Genomic DNA, 16,000 nt, shown 5'->3' on the forward strand with positions numbered 1-16,000 from the left:
GCAAACCGGAATGGGTTTATAGCAAGAAATATGGGATTGCTTTCCAGAATTGCAGCACGATAGTCTTTGTGTTTAAACACAGTAAGTAACAGTGAGCAAATACTTTCATGGGAGACAAGTCTCTTAATGGGGTTATCAGTCTTGCAGAAAAAGGTTTAACACTTCAGCAGCTGGAAGTCTGGCATATAGGAAACCTGACGTTAGATATGTCATTTACATTTAGATGTTATACTGTAGACTGTTAAGCAGTGTTGGTCATCTAGAGCTCTTTTTAGAGCAAATAGAGGGGGCAAAGGTGTGTTTTAAGGTATGGTTTATCTGATTTATTTTAGTTTCTGATGAGACTAATCATTCTCTGGATGTGAGTTCTCCTGACTATGAGGGAGTAACAGGCTCAGGCATAAATACTTGAACTACAGGTATTACCCAGTTAGTCAAATAAATTCCAAGTATTACTGTTTTTGAGAGAGAAAATGTTAATTGAGTTACTTATTAGCTCTGCTTCCCATTTGAGAGGTAAGAAGTGACAAAAGGTCTCTCTGTAGTGGATGAGTATCTGGGATCCCTTCAGCCAGGTCTGGCATTGGGTTTTGGTAGGTTTTTTTCAGAAGTGAACCTGAAGAACTCATTGATTTTTTTAATAGCATTTATGTGTGCAAATCTCCTAGAGGAGGGTGAAAAAACAAAGTCTCACAGCACACGAAGGAAGTATTTTAACCGTTGCAGAAGCAGAACTAAGACACAAAGGGAGATTTAGCTTGGTAAATTTAAAAGTATTATTTTGTGTAGTTGCATGTGGTTAAGGTAGGAGGGCAAATAGTCCTGAATAAACCTTGATTCTGAAAAGCATTGTACTTTTCTAATCATGGAACTATTATTTTCACACCAACAGTTATGTATGTGAACATACCTACGCGTGTGAATATACCTACGCGTGTGAACATACCTAGAATCAGGGACTTAAGCTACTTTATTTCTAGTTCACACGAGGCAAATACTCTGCAAGTTACAGACAACTTCTAGCATCATCCAGGTTAATGTCTTAAAGCATTAGTTGAGATTACTATATTACTTAAAAAAAACCCCTAGTTTTAAACCTTTATTCCTCACTATAGTGCAGGTATTTCTTAATCTTTTGTCATGTTTCATATAGTTTATCACCAGACATGAATTTTATAATATTAGCAAGTGCCATCTGGTTGTTCTAGCACCTCTCTTATCTCCCATGGAGATATTTATAGTGCAGCAGAAATACAGAAATGTAACTACAGAAAACAGTTATTGCAAGCAATGCATGAAATAAGGTGTACTTACTACTTTTCACAAGCTTAGTTCTTTGGCAAAGATAACTGGATGTATGAAACACCCTTAAACATGGTGCTACATTAATTCTGTTACATTTTTTCCCCATTTAGGCAAAGTACTCTAGTTGCTTAAATCACATAACCAGGTGATCCACTGACCTTAAAAAAAAGTCCATTTTTGCTGTTTTATAGAGATCCACATCCTCTTGGAAACTGAGATTCTTTAGTTGACATAATCAAAATTGCTGTAAGATGCAAGTAAAGATAAAGTACAGTCCTCTGAGGTGTAACCAATAACCACACCACAGTTGGAAATGTCACTTTTTATGGGCAGAGAACTGATTTTCTCAGCCCTCAATCACACAAACCTGGAGCTTTTGAAAGAGTGAGCTAGCAGTAAATACTACCCCTCTTCTTGTAAGATCTTTTCTCCATCTAAGCCTTTGCCCCAGCTGCATTTAATTTCTGAAAGGACAAATAAAGATTGGAATTACATGTTGACTCAGTGAAACTCACCTTCCAGTCATGTTTACTGTATCGTGTTGCTACTACAGCATACTGCGGGATATGCTCCTCCTGTCACTTAATATGGTACAGTCTCCTTCATTCTCTGTGATCTATATAATATAATTGTAACAAATGTGTGGCTTTGTTTTTTTTTTCCCCTCCAAACCTAGGTTGTTATATTTCTTTAAGTAGTAAGACAGCAATTCAAATAAAAAAATGGAAAACCATCAGGAGCGGGAGAGAGTAAACTAGAAATTCAAGTACTTTGAAAGCCCAGTGGTAGTGAGCTGTTTGTCAGTTGAAGCAATAGGAATTATAATTTTCCCTTTTGTATATTATTTCCTTAAGATTTCTCAAAATTTGCATGTGCTGTAATTCTGTCCTGCATTTAGATGTATCTATGAATTAGTTACTTCAGAAATTTGCATAGTATCAGGTCTCCCAGAAACTATATTGAAGGTTTGTCATCTTCCCTGGACTGTAACATTATTATTAATTGATGGTTGAACTTCCACATGTTAAGATGTAAGATGTTTTTTAATCTTCCCGTAACACTTCACTTGCCCTCTGTTTCTCATCCACGTAAGGAAGTACAAACATTTCATGCTGTGTTTTTTGGACAGAGTTGTTGCCTGTTTGTGTTTCTGCTCAAAATTTGGAAATCAGGGGGAGGGAAGTTATGCTCACTTTAGACTTCCTCCTGTCCCTTATCTGAATATTTTTCGTCTTTTGTGTCCTCTCTGATCTATCTGCTAATCTTTTTATTTTTCTTGCCACACTGCTCCCAGTGTCTGGAACACCACTGCACTTTATAAATGGCTTTTCCATCTTTGATCCGTTTTCAAATTTCTTAGCAAAATTATCTGTCTAGTTTAATGGTGTTTAACTCTTCAGTTATTTATTTCTATGGCTAAATAATTTATCTCTATAAGGCATTTAGATTGTCTTGTTTGTGTGACAGACCTGTGCATGAAAAGACAGTGGAAAGAAGAGGATATTCTTTTGTGCATTAACATTATGAAGTGAAGGAGCCAATCCATACAGAATGGAAAAGATTTTAGAGAGCGATATATTCCTACAAGCAGATTAGTGAGAGGCTAATATAGACCAATTCTAGTCATCAGTTGAGGAAATTATCTTAATGTAAGGACTGGCCACTTGTGTCTGTGATAAACACGATTCCAGCTTAGTGATGTGCTGAAAACCTTTAGACTATTGGCAGCATCAGGGATTTAATTAATTAATGATTTGTTTCTGCTTTCATAAGCTGGAAAATACATACCAGAATAGTGAGGCTGCTGAAACGGCAGCCAGGTTTAGAATTAGAGGGCTCCAGTCTGGAGTGGTGCTAGCATCTCTGACTATGAAGGTAGGGGCAAAACTTTGCCAAATAGGATTGAGCCTGTAATAGTGTCTTTCATGATGTTTACGCAGCATTATTTTCCTATACTTCTGCATACTTAAAATGGAACAGTTGTGAGCACAAGGGCTTGCCTGGGTTTTTCGGCGTGCAGGATCGTTTTCATTCCAGATATTGTCCAAAGTCCTAACTTTGAATGTTGCTGTCCAAGTGGAGGTTAATATACTCTTTTTGACAATTCATGATCAGTAAACTGTGCAATACTTCGCTTTTCTCGTCTGGTTGACATTGAACATTGTTGTTACTGTACTTTCTTCCACTGTGCTACAGTATTTCTCTCTCTCATTGTCATTATCAGACTCCTTGGATAGCCTTGCAAACAGCACACAGAGTACTCTTTCCTGTCAAATATTTTTCATTTGAGTGGCAGGGATGCAACATGTGGAGTGACCATCTATTTTTCATACCTGACATTTTGAATCAAAAGAGCTGTGTTAGTTAATTCGTTGTTTATATGGAGTTGGTGTTTGTGGAGATTCACCAGAGAATTAACCAGGTGTTCAAGAACCAGGCTTATTTTTAATAAAAACAAGTAGACAGTAGGAAGGTGAGAACTGGCATGGTGGCAATTTGCACTGATTTCTGTCTGAGAGCAATAATAATAATAATAATAAAATCTCCTTTCTAAGTATGTGCTTGAAAATATTAAACACACACACAACCTGCAGTCATTGGTTGTATTCTGAAATGCAGATATACTTGAGTTGAGATTATCCTCGTCTACTGTGGACTTGGGTAAGCAGTCCAGCCTGCAGTATGCTATGAATTTATTTTATTATAGTCTGCAACAGTATTATTGAATAATTCCAGCACAAACATAAACCCCGTAGTTTTGGCCACTATGCATACAGGTTGCAAATAGTAATTTCTTTCCCAAAGAGGCTTACAGTCTGAAAGAAAACGCAAAATGGGAGAGAGACAGGGATCATTGTTTCTCCTTTGTAAATGAGAAATTGAAACACAAACAGATACAATGATTAGTCAAAAAAAAAAGCCTATGGCAGAGCTGGCCAAGGGTTCTTACATTGATTTACCACTGCCTTTAACCATCCTGTCTTCCTTCTAATGTTTTCAGAGGCTAGAAATTCATGAGATGTGCTTGTCTTTTCCATAAGGTTGGGGATAAGAAGAGAGCAGGGTACTAACCGAAACTATGTTTAATAAATAAAACTTCTTGGGAGGAGGTTGCATCAACAAAATAATTCTTCACTGAATAGATTTGCATGGTGGTAATGTGAACTGAATGGCACATTTTCTATTAAGTACAATTCCTTAGAAGATAATAATATAGTAGATACAGGGTGAAGCTCCCAGATGTTACCATGTTCTCTTTGATGTATTCACGAGAGTTGTTCATCTAAAAAAGAAAATCTTGTAACAGTGATATTATTACAATATTCTCGTCCCTTGAAAATATGAGTCACCTCATTTTTAAAGCTCTCCTGGAGACATTTCATATGTTAGGGGGATGAAATTCTATTAAAAAAAATCTAACAGCTGTTATACTGTGAAGTGTAGATACTGCTTATTCTCAGAAGTGTGAGAATAATTCTACTATGTCAAAAAATCAATCCTGTAGCCCTTTAACTATTGCAAGGAACCACAGGGATTTATTTACTTTCAACCACCCATGTATCATATAAGCATTTCTATATTAAAATGTATACTTACTGAATTTCATGAAGGTACGATCCTTAATAGACATTTCTTATCTAGGAATATTATGGCTTGGTATCTTAGGTTCTTACTAAGCACCCTCAACAATCCAAACTATGTATAATTTAAAATATTTGATTTTTTTCCAAAACATGCTACTGTTCAATTTAGTAAAGTATTCTGATATTTACTTGAAAAGAAACTGGAGTGAAGTCATTGTGCTTGATAAACCTTTGTCACATGTGCCAAAGAATTCGTAGTGATAAAATGGAAGTGAAATCACGGATCATGGTTTAATAATCTCCGAGATTTTGACAATTTGAATCAGATCCTCCATTGCTGTATAATCTCTTTGCCTTCCAAGGTAATCTGATCTGGCTGTCCCAAGGTAACCACATTGTGATAGAGGATATTTTTCAGTTCCTTATGACATAAGGACTTTATGTTATTTTTACAGTCTAATAGGAAAAACGTGTCATTGCTTGAAATTGAGGAACATAACATTGGTGAAATTTCATCTTCTAATATCCTGAGATCTCCTGTCTGAGGGAAATACCTTTACCAATCATTTTCTTTTATTTTTTAGTTGCCCCAAAAGGAGTTGTGGAGGCTGCTATTCTGAAAATACTGCTAGTCCAACTTCTGTACATCTTTGCATTTGAAAAACAAACCACTTAATTTTCTGAAGTGTAAGGCAGATTTTTTTTTATAGTGTTGAGAAATATCAATTATTATTGAAAATTCTATTTTCCAGCCCTTTTCATACTATGCTGTTGAAAAGCACTTCACCTCACCATAGGCATATAATGAAGCTGAACCAAGAAAAAAAGGTTGAAATGTTCTTTTAAATAGAGAAAGTATTTGTTCTTCTTGAATAGAGAAAGTATTTGTTCTTCATTTGTTCTGCATCTCTTATTCAGCAGTGATTTTTTTCCCCCTCTTCTTTTGGGAACAACATGGATCGTTTGTCCCAGGAGACAAGCTGTACTCTCACAGAGATTCAGTCTTTTCTGTTTGTGCTGTTCGCTTTTTTCCATCGCATATATGTATATTCCACGTAACTAAAGATTAGTACGTTTCCTGCATGTTACTCATGAGATTATCTTCAGTCTGGTTCTATGAGAAGTGTTTTGATATCCTCAGAACTTTTAAAAAAGGTGAAAATGTGGACAATTAAACCATTTTGCTCACTAGGTTGATGTGCTCAATCCTGCTGAAGAGAAATCAACATTTACTTGGAACATGCATAAAAAAAAATCTTGAGATTCATCTTCTGTCCTAATACAGGGTTTGAAAAAGGCTCTAAAACTCCACAGATACAGTTAGTAAGAAGACTTAAAATATCCATATAATTTTGGAGAAATCGTATTATTTGGTTTATTGTGAAAGCACACTAGATTGATTATTTGTCATTTTGAGTTATCAAAAATGTGGATCATCTTAATAATTTAGAGATAAAGCCTGCTAAAATTTGCTGTTTTCTCATGATTAGCTCAGTGATTTGTACCACAATAGTTTACTATGCTGAGATGCTGCAGTGAAAGATCTGTCAGCTTTCCATTATCATATCCTTTTTGAAGAGGACCCTAATTCATTTATTTCAATTCCCATCAGGATAAAACTTGGTTTATAATACATATTATTGGTAGTTTTAAATTCGTTTGCATTTGGGAATGGAAAATATGTCAGATTCTCACAGCTCTATTTCTAATCTGTCGCCTCTACAGGAAAAGAATTCATTAGACTGAATTCTGGAAAATAAAATATTCAGGGCTAGACTGTTCGTTTCAGCACAGCCTTGATCCATGAATGATGTGCAATCTGTGCATCTTGAAGATGTTGTGCCTTTGAGACACTCCTCTGGTATATTGCGGTCTTGCTTTCCTCTGGTCTACACCAACAGCTTGTTTTAACTTCCCCTATAAGAGGTGGTTCCTGTGCAATGTGAAGAGAGACCTCTATCTAGTCTCCTTCCCAATGAATCTAAATGGTGAAAATGTGGTATTTACTATGTATGCATACTAGAGTACGAGATCTAAGTAGCCTGTTCATTGGCACAAAGGCAAACCTTTTGCACACCTGGCTGCTCTGATAGTGGAAGACAACTCCAGTGTCATCTTTCCTTTTTGGAAATGCAATTAACAATTTTTCAGCTAGCTATGTGTTTTTGGTTTTGACAGTATATGTTATAGGGATGAGCAAGTAATAACACAGCGCAAAATTTCACTGAATGGATTCACAGTGTCTAAGTAAAAATTCGGAGTTTGAGCCCCTTAAACATTGTTTTCAGCACTTACAGGTCCAATCCAAAGTCTCAATGACTTCAATGACTACTGGTTCAAGCTCCTGTAGTCCTTCTGTTTATGTAATTTTAGAATGTCAGGCCCATTGAGCTCAGTTCAGTCCCCTAGCAATGCTTTTTCACGAGTTCCTTAAAACTGAAATGAATGCAATCTAAATGATCTAATTATTCTAAAATGATTAATACTGTGTCTCAGACTAAACCAAGATACATCTATGATGCCTATAACCTCATCTGTTAGGTTAACATTTCTCTTTTGAACTGGGAAAAAAAATGCAGAACTAAATATTTAAGTTGAGTAATGTTGAAGACATTGTGTTATTTAGTCTTAAAAAACGTGCACTGCAAAATATGGCCAATAAAAAAAAATCAGTTTAAACTGTCTCCTTTCCTATTGGTTTTATACCTACCTTTATAAAGGTTTTTTGAGAGTTACAGAAGAATGTGCACAATCATAAGTATCTCCATTGGTATTTGTTGGCTAGATCTGCTCGCAGGCCTCCCAAGTACCCCTGCCTTGTGGCAGAATCAGGAGGAGGTAAATGCTACCCTTGGTAGAGAAATGCTGAGTTAAGGACCACTTAGGAATGCTGAAAATACACAAGTTCATTGGAGAGGATGGGGTGCTGGCTGATGTCATGGAGAGGGTGCTATCCATCATCCTGGAGAGGCTGTGGTGACTGGGGGAGATTTCTGATGACTGGAAAAAGGCAAGCATCATACCTGTGTTTAAGAAGGGCCATAAAGGTGATCAGGGAGGTGCAGCCTGCTCAGCCTGGCCTCAGTCTCCAGAAAGATTGTGGAGCAAATCCTTCTGGAGGCTGTTTCCAGGCACTTGGAAGAAAATAATGTAGTAAGGAACAACCAGCATGGGTTGTTCATAAATCATCCCTGAGTAATTTGATAGCTTTTTGTGATGAAGTAACCGGCCCTGTTAGTAACTGTAAGAGAACAATGGATGTTGTATGCCTTTACTTTAGTAAGCTTGTGTCAAAGTCTGCTGTAGCAGCCTTATAGCCAAATTAGAGAGATGGATGATAACAAGGTGTCTGGAAAACTGGCTTAATCACTAGGCTTAGAGTCAGTGGTTTAAAGTGGCTTAAAGTTTACATAGCCACAAGTGCAGCTCTTCTGAGGTTGATCCTGGGCTAACATTGTTTAATGTCTTCATTAATAGCCTGGATGATGGGGTGGAACACCCTCAGCAAGATCATGGCTGCCACCAAACTGGAGGAAACAGCTGATGCACTTGAGGGCAAAGCTGCCATATAGGGGCATTTTGAAAGACTGGAGAAAGGGGGTGATGTGCTTCTTGACATGCGTGCGTCTTAACTAGAAGATGCATATACACAGACTTACCTCAGGACAAATATTATACAGGAAATGACTATTATCTGTTCTGCAGTATGATTTAATGATGATGAAGTGCTTAAAGTGTAGGAACATTATTCCTGTTTAATAGAACTATTAATCAGTGATACGGTTCAAATCTCTGAATGCCACTGTGCTCTGCCTGATACTTAAGATATGAAGCAGAACACCTACCACATAATGCATCTTAAAATGGCTGTACTGCACCCAGGTAGAGTAGATTTGATAGACAGGTTTCCAAAAATCAGTAATGTAAATGTCTTGCCACCAACTTCAGTCATGCCAGGATTTTACTTCTAACGGTACAACCATGTCAATGGGGTACAGCCCAGAAAATAGCACAAATTTACCTTACATCATATTGCTCAAAAGCACAGAACAAACTTTATCATGAAAAATACATATATATCAGTGTTGTAGAAATGTGTAAACACTGCTACTTGCTCCCTCTTTCATCACATCAAAGCCAAGTTCTTCTATTGAATTGCTATAAATGTGAAATGAATGGACTTAAGAGTTTCAGATATATGTTTCTAACTGAAGCAAGAATTTGACTCATGAGGCTAGACTAACAAACAACAAAATGGTGGAAAGATATTCAGTGATCCTCAATGTGTCAAGCGGGTGTGGCTGTTAGGTGGAGAATCACCCAGAGGGCAGTAGGTCTTTCTTTTATAAAGCTTATACTCAAGTTCAGTAGGAATTAATTGAAAGAAGTCCTGATATTTGGCATGGATGGGAGGCAAGGTGCTCTGTTACGGCCTTACAGCCAGCATATCCTTGTAACATGAATTTTCTTTTGTTCCAAATTAACTTCTGTGACTGAGGAAAGAAACTCCATAAAGCCCATGTTGCCATTAAGAAATAATACTGTTTTGTGGTGAGGAAATGATTGCTTTGTATGGCTAGTTCTCTCGGCCTCTTCTGAAAAAAATGACTTATTTAATTGCAACATATGAAAGTACTTGTTTAAACTTATTGTCTTGTATACTTTTCCAAAAAGATACAACTCCCTAACCCTATCACTAGAAAGCAATAGTATATCAGCGTGAAAGAATTACTCAATTTTCTGCATATTGGCTCTTTGAACAAAAGTAGGCTTTTGTATAATATAAAATATGAGTATTTTGCATTAACATAGACTTACATTATAGTAAACCTTTATCTATAATGACAGACATCTCATCTTAGGTATTTTCAACTAAGATTTAATCAATTATAGCCATTTTTTCCTGTGGTTGGTGTTCATTAATGAAGCTCATAATTTCTAAACTCCACTCTGCTGAAAATAATGAAATTAGATCAATAGAGTTGTGTTTAATGGCTTGTGTTATGCAGCTCATCTGAAAGAGCTCTAAACGTACATTTTCATAAGGTCGGCATTACTCAACTCATTGACCAGAGTGTGGTGATGAGCTAATGCTGTTATTTTTAGTTCCTGCAGGTTCCATCCAAGGCATTTTGGAGATAAAGAGCTAGAAGGAATGACTGCATTGAACAGGGAAGCAGGATGCATTATGAATGACTTTTAAGTTCTGTCTTTCAGGAATGAAAGTTAGTCAGGCTTGAGTAGTGTCGTAACTACAATTTCCTCATTTTAACGTCTCCAGTTTATAGCCTTGGGAATATGCACAGCTTCACGTTTTCATAGACTGTGCCCATTGGCTAAAGGAACAAAGAAATGGCACTGCTGGAGGAGACCTGTATGCTCTCCTGCGTCTAACCATGGCACTAGGGGAAGTTGCAAAAAGCTGCACAGGAGCTAGCTGCAAGTCACATATAGATCTGAGCCTGATCTCTGATCCCTCATTTTAAGACCATAACCATGAACTTTTCTTACTTCTACCTGTTTGTTACTCTTATTGACCATTATAACCCCGATGTCAGTAGTACGTAGACATGTTTAGGATTCCAAGGAGGTAGAACTGTAACTTGACTGTAACTCTTTTTTTCATTTCCTTTCTAAGCAAAGCAGTATCAGTATTTTCAGTCTCCCTTCGTAGAACTCCTCCTCTCTTTTATTTCTGTCATTCTCTGAATCCCCTGTACTTCTGCAGTGTTCTTCTTGAGACACTGTGTATGATCAGATGCACGCCCAATGCAGAGAGAGGGCTATTTCCGTGGCTTATCTTACAGACTTCTACTATGTTTGGCGATTTTCTCTAGCCCTTTCCTTACGCCACCGGCCAATTTGTCTGGTTTTGGGAGAAGATACGCACATTAAGCAGAAGCTTACTTTTTTTTTTCCTTACCATAAAAGTCACTTTTGCCTTTATTACCTTTATTAACATTGTGCTGTCTACTTGGTTAGAATTCCTTAAACTTCCCCATCACTTTCTCTGGACTTCATTAATTGTAACTATGTTTCCAAAATGTAAAACCCATATAATTTTTAGATTGACTGCAGAGATGTAGAGGAATACTGAGCTTTAGTACAGTGCTTTGTATTCTCATATGCAAGATACTAGGCAGAGAAAACGGAAAACGATAACGTTATAAAAACAGTGAGCTGTGTTCCATTTCTTGTTGGAATTTTTTAATTCAGAGGAAATTGTGACTGGTCCAAAGGAGACCTGGTTTCTTAACATTGTCTTTGCTCTTGCCAGCTTTGTGTTTATAAAGACATTTGAAATTTACATGAAGAACCTGATTGAGTGCCTCTTAATGAACCTTGTTGGCTCAGGTCCAGACTGTTTTGAATAATTAGAAAAGTAAATATGGGGCCCCACAGGATATTTTCAAAGGCACAAAGGACAGTTAGGTAACCAGCTCCCAGGACAAATCTAAGGCTCGCTGCAGTTTGTGCCATTGAAAAAGCCCCGTATCTACATAACTGTACACAAGCTGAAAAATCTAGTCCATAGATATTGGCATATTTCTGCAAACTAAATCTCGAAAAACATCTAATTAAAAAAAAAAAAAAAGGGTGAAGAGAGAGAACTAGAGCAGTAGATTGTGTCAAGATGTAAGGTTTGTAATTACAGCACAGGAAATGGCAGCAGATTATGAAAGATCTTTGGCCTGAAATCATGTAGCAAAAACCTCTAAACAGCTGGTTAAAGAGGCCTATTAGCAAGTGCCTGAATTTCTCCAGACCTTCAGTGTTATCTTATGTTGAGCATTTTCAGATGATGAGAACAAGCAAGTGTAAGACGGCAACTTTGATTTTCCTTTTGATAAACAGTAGGAAGTGCTTGTAATTGTCAGTTTCTATTTGTTAAGCTGGTACTCCATAGCATCAGCCTAGCAAAACCAGTTTCTTTGGATATGTCTAGAAAGCACAGTGGAGCCTATTAGAAATGCCCAGGCTCATACTGGCCTGTGCTTGTGTGCAAACTCTGGATGGTGCACCTAGTTGAGAGATTTTTGGTGATATTTGACTGTGCTGTTATCCTGTAAGCATGGCCTTGCTTCCAGGCTAACAGAAGAAGACAAGTTAACACAGAGACAGTGTTTTAATAGCATCTTGATACTGCTCTGGTTCCCTTGCTACTTGGCTGTGCTGCTATGTCTGTGTTCACAGTCTTCGGATTGCACGGTGTAAATATGCCCAAAGAGTAGTTATAACTTACACTTTTATCCTCTAATTCATTATTATGGCTGCCAACATGATAGAAAAATGTTTTATCTTCACGAAAATCTCCTATTTGATTCCACCTTCTTCTATTCTGGTCTTACATTGTATACCAATCCAAATCATATTACCTGCATTCATAATAACCTGCATAATAAGAAACCCACATATGGTTTATTGTCATCAAAATCAATGTCTTTCACTTCCAAGGTCCATAAATTTAGATGTGGTGAAACTGCATTGATGTTAAAATATAACAATTAATTAACTCCTTTATTGCATTGTAACGTACCAACAGCAATTCCCTGCATGAAATCTCAATGCGACTAGATTCTGAAAGTATTTCTTTAGAAATTAAACCTATTTTTACCTGGTTCTCTCATTACATAAAGGGAACCGAGAAGGAAACTCGGACAAAAATTGTCTAATTTCAGGAAATGTTTAACCTAAAATTGTAAAAAAAATAAATTAAAAGATCAGTAAAGCACAGGATGGATGTCCTTGCTTATATGATCAGAATTGTAAAGCTATTTTCAGTGAGTTGACATTTGCCGTGGTATCTATGATTTATTAATAATGTTGTTGTAATTGTTAGCAGAATAAGTGCATTGCTTGAGCACTCAGACATCCTCAAAATATATGGTCTCCTCTGTGTAAACACGGTATAAATAAATTGGACGGCAATTTCTGTCTCTAAATAATCTTAATAGGCAAGACAGAAAAGGGATAGCAGAAAATAAACAGATTTAAAGTGAGAGGAAGTGACTTATCTGTGGTCCCATGGAACATAAGTGAGAAGGCTGAAAAGAGAAGGCAAGTCTCTCAAGCCTCAGCCAGCTGAGTCTCAGTCCGGTGGCTTGTTTGTTACTCTAATGTCTCTCACATACTTCTTGAGCCCACCTAACTGCAATATCCACTGATCAAAATTTAACAGATAAAGTTTAAAGGCTATTTTTATTACTTGTGCCTGCACAGAAAACCTTCAGAATTTGCAGAGCTGTGGTGATAAGGAGGCACTAATACACAGGCTCAAAGAAAAACACATTTTTCAGAGCTCATATAGATAAATGGTGACACCGATTTACTCATGACAGTATCAAGCTTCATGTTGAGTATATGCTTACTGTGAACATCTACTTTGACCGTATCCTCTGTGACACAGGGTATTGCCCTGCTTAATGATGGTGCTTGTTGGCTGACCTCAAAAATATTATTGGGTATGTATTACTACAATTACTTCTGCTTTATTCAAAATGAGGAAGCCATTGAATTTCCCCCTTTTTAATGATAAATAAAGCAATAGAAACTAATGTTAGGCTGGACGTAGCCCAAGTAGATTTTTCGTTGGGCAGCCAAAGGGACTTGCCTCAAAATTGACCACAAATTCAGGGACTGATCATTGATTTGGTACAGTTATCTGCCTAAAGATAAATAGGAATGGAAAATAGAAGTAATTAGTGAACAAGGGAAACTGTGAATATAGTCCTGGGTGTAAGTCCTATGAGAGAGGAGGAGGCTTATTTTGAGCAGATGATTAGTTGGAAATCCAGACTTGAAAATTTATAAGTCGGAAACCCTTCCAAATATATATTCCTACTGGCTTCTGAGAAATTTGTGTATGTTCTTTGTACGCATTTGTTATAAAAAAGTATGAGACCATGGAAATAATCAGAGTCATGTATTACATTTCTTTTTCAAATGGAAACAAGATGGCTTGGGTATTGACTCACATTCGAAGTTTTTTGTGGTTGAAGCAGATTAAAGAGTTTTAAAGTATGGGACCCAAAGGACACTTTTGTGTGAGGATAGGCCAAAAAATGATTTGGGGATCTCAGAAGAAATGATTACGAGTCCCTATGTCAAATTATGGCATGACTTAAAGCAGATAAGAGAATGAAGAGTCAGGAGTCTTCCATAGTCACATTTTTGCTCTTTTCCTTACGGGTGCTTCCTGTGGGTTAGACTGTAGTGAGGGGGTGGGGAATGGGTTTAAAAGATCATCAGAAAAGTACATGAGAAATAAACAGAGTTGGGTGTTGCACCCATCAGAGTGACTGACAGCATGCCTGGGAATTCAGAGTGCTGTGGAAATTGCAGCACAGCAGGAGATAAGGAGCCTTTCAGAAACTAAATTGCACAAGGACTGAGCTTTTTTCACCTTTAGCATACAGAGTGTGTTACAGCGTTTTATGTTTATAAAGCCATATCTTAGAAGTTAAATTCCATGGATTTTTAATAAAGAAAACACTATATTTTGTTTGCATGCTGTGACACAGCAGAATGATCACTGTCATTACGAAACACTACCTGTGTGATATGGATATAGTGAATGAAAGTCTACACATCATTTCACCAGTTAGAATCTGGTATGAGGAAAATAAATGTATTTCTCATGTGAATGCCTTGAAAACAGGCATACATATAAATGTGAAGGAAGCATAAAGGTACTGTGGACACCATTTCGGTTTTGGAGAAAAACATCACCTGTAAAATGTGACTGCCAACTCAGAGGAATTGCTGTTTAGCTTCTGCCTACAAATACTGACATATTAATTGAATTTCTCATCAGGAAGTTGTTCCAGTCTCCTCATTCACCTAGTTATAATCCATTTGATGCAGCAGTTGCTATGGTAACAGCTGTTTCAACATTTTAACCTATATAAATATTGCTGGATATAGACTTCTTTGATAACACAGTTAACTTGTGTAACTGTTACTTCTCAGAAGAAAATTACTGTCAATATAAATAATCAGATCAAACAAATTTGCAAGAATTTGCTTGTGAGCGACGGAGAGGCTGGTTGTATAAAGCAAGGCTGACACCTGGCGGCTCTTTCTCTCCGACACAAATGTATTTTCTGCATGCTGGACACGTCCAGCTTTATTTAAAATAGTCTTAATTCTCTCTGCATCGGGAGAGTTTTGGGTTTCTAGCATCATCCCCTATTTCTTATTTTGTCTGTTTTTTCTGCAGGTTGTGAACAATTCTTAGGGCTTGTAGCTCACATAACAAAACGTAAGCATATCCTTAGTAAAAACATGCTTGGAATTGAGGCTTCCAATTCTAACTTCCCAGATTCCTCATTCGTGAAGTTTGACAATTAGGACAAATTCAGTGGTGCAAATTGGCTAGTTAGGCATGCTGATGGACTCTCTGATTCGAGGGTGAATAAGGCTTTTTATATTCCTTTTAAAATACCCTTTGCTTTGCGATTTTTTTGAGGCAGAGAATGAATGACTATGTATCAAATAATCTCTTCAAGGCAGAATTTATGTCTTAATAAACATCATGCATATGGACAGTGCTTAAAAATACCATAAATAAATCCAGCAATAGGAGATGCATAAATCCTGTATGATGCCTATTCTCCCAACACTAGCAAGGGCACAGCAAAACCATGGGGGAACTGCAGGTGCACTGCAGCACTGGTAATTCCCGAAAGCGTTGTGCCTGTCAGTTCTCAAGGGCAGACGGAAAGTCTCAGTGTCATGGAAAGGATTTCTCCAATGACAAGTAGTTTGTACATCTCCTTTGTGGGGGCATAGCATAAACTCCCTCTGTTTAGTTTGGTAGCTAATGTGAGAGAAAGAGAGCAGAGCTTTAACTGCCCTCCCTTCTGCTCCACTTTCCTTTGAAACTGTTCTGCTGCTGGCATTATTAACTCTGAAACTCCCTATACAGCTGTGGACTGTGAGGACTGGCTCTCCTATGCAACCGTGGAAGAGGCACAAAGGTTTCCTTGTGACCACTCGTTCTTTTTGTGTCCCCACAAAAGGCCAGTCACAATGTAGTATGCTGTTAATAGCTGAAGCACAAGATGTGGTAATGTAAATGAAGCCTGAGCAGCTGAAGCTAAGGTTTGGGG

This window comes from Chroicocephalus ridibundus, chromosome 2, assembly GCF_963924245.1.
Source record: "Chroicocephalus ridibundus chromosome 2, bChrRid1.1, whole genome shotgun sequence".
Classification (NCBI taxonomy): domain Eukaryota; kingdom Metazoa; phylum Chordata; class Aves; order Charadriiformes; family Laridae; genus Chroicocephalus; species Chroicocephalus ridibundus.